This window comes from Colobus angolensis, unplaced genomic scaffold (assembly GCF_000951035.1).
Source record: "Colobus angolensis palliatus isolate OR3802 unplaced genomic scaffold, Cang.pa_1.0 Scaffold106, whole genome shotgun sequence".
NCBI lineage: Eukaryota > Metazoa > Chordata > Mammalia > Primates > Cercopithecidae > Colobus > Colobus angolensis.
The window spans coordinates 4,066,160-4,068,164 of NW_012111586.1; the positions used below are offsets into that span (position 1 = coordinate 4,066,160).

The following is a 2,005-nucleotide window of genomic DNA, read 5'->3' on the forward strand; positions in this document are numbered from 1 at the left end:
AAACGTTGTCGAGATGCTTGAAGAGAAGTGGTAGTTGGTTGGTGAGAGGTTAGGTGAATATGGCGGGAGGGAAAACTTTGTAGCCCAATTTGTTCACTTGTTGAAGCTTGGTTGTGTGATGTGCAGTTGGGTGTTGTTGTGGAGAATTGGGTCCTTTTTGTTGACCAGTGCTGGCGTCAGGCGTTGCAGTTTTTAGTGCATCTCATTGAGATTGCTGAGCGTACTTCTCAGATGTTATGGTTTCACTGGGGTTCAGGAAGCTGTAGTGGATCGAACTGACAGCAGACCACCAAACAGTGACCGTGACCTTTATTTGGTGCAAGATTGGCTTTGGGAAGTACTTTGGAGCTTCTTAGTCCAGCCACTGAGCTGGTTGTCGCAGGTTGTCGTATAAAGTCCACTTTTCCTTGCATGTTGCAGTGTGATCGAGAAATGGTTCGTTGTTCTGTAGAATAAGAGAAGACGACACTTCAAAATGATTTTTATTGTCACTCAGCTTATGAGGCACCCACTTAATGAGCTTTTTCACCTTTTCAATTTGCTTCAAATGCCGAATGACTGTAGGATGGTCGATGTTGAGTTCTTCGGCAGCTTTTCGTGTAGTTCTAAGAGGATCACCTTCAATGATTGCTCACAGTTGGTCGTTGTCAACTTCCAGTGGTCGGCCACTACACTCCTCATCTTCAAGGCTAGTCTCCTTTGCAAAACTTCTCGAACCACCACTGCACTGTATGGTTTTTAGCCATTCCTGGCCAAATGCATTGTTGATGTTGTGAGTTGTCTCCTCTGTTTTACGACCTATTTTGAACTTACTCAAAAATTGCTCAAATTTGCTTTTTATCTAACTTCATTTCCATAGTCTAAAACATAAAATAAACAGCAAGTAAATAAGTTGCTAGCCAAAAAGCATAAAACAAAAAATGCACATTAAAATGATGTATAATATAATGACATTTATTTAAGAATGTATTCCAAGACCGGACACAGTGGCTCATGCCTGTAATCCCATCACTTTGGGAGGCTGAGGTGGGTGGATCACCAGAGTTCAGGATTTTGAGACCAGCCTGACCAACATGGTGAAACCTTGTCTCTACTAAAAATACAAAATTAGCTGGGCATGGTGGCACACACCTGTAATCCCAGCTACTCGGGAGGCTGAGGCAGGAGAATCGCTTGAACCCAGGAGGCGGAGGTTACAGTGAGCTGAGATCGCGCCATTGCACCCCAGACTGGGCAACAAGAGCGAAAGTCTGTCTCAACAACAAAAACAAAAAAAAGTATTCCAATATCAAATGACAAATTCTAACTGTGCAAACACTGCAATTATGTTTGCACCAACCCAATAGTACTGGAAGTCTTAACTATGGTAATTAGACAAGAAAAATAAATAAAGTATCCAAATTGGAAAAGAAGTCAAATTATCCTTGTTTGCAGATGATATGATCTTATATTTGGCAAAAGCTAAAGACTTCACCAAAAAACTGTTAGAACTGATAAATTCAGTAAAGTTGCAGGATCAAAAATCAACACACAGAGATCAGTAGCGTTTCTGTATGCCAGCAGTGAACAATCTGAAAAAAATCCAGAAAGTGACCCCGTTTACAATAGCTACAAATGAAATACCTAGGAATTAACCAAAGAGATGAAAGATCTCTATAATGAAAACTATTGGCTGCTGAGACCAAGATGGCTGCGAGACCCGGCGCCTTCCTCAAGAATGCCTGGGACAAGGAGCCAGTGCTGGTCGCGTCCTTCGTCATCGGGGGCCTCGCTATAATTATGCCCTCATTCAGCCCCTACTTCAAGTACTCCATCATGATCAACAAGGCCACGCCCTACAACTCCCCAGTGCCCATCCGTGATGATGGGAACATGCCGGACGTGCCCAGCCACCCCCAGGACCCTCAGGGCCCCAGCCTGGAGTGGCTGAAGAAACTGTGAGCACCTTCACTGACAGAGGCGGCCCCTCCCACAGCTCCCAATAAAAATGTGAAAACCAAAAAAA

General features: G+C 43.7%; 1 pseudogene across 1 annotated transcript; it reads left to right on the top strand.

Annotated features, from left to right (window-relative positions):
• Positions 1 to 1,677: 1,677 nt before the first annotated feature.
• On the top strand, positions 1,678 to 2,005 carry LOC105514934 (annotated as a pseudogene). The gene has a single exon (XR_001002239.1). The product of XR_001002239.1 is annotated as an NADH dehydrogenase [ubiquinone] 1 alpha subcomplex subunit 3 pseudogene (transcript).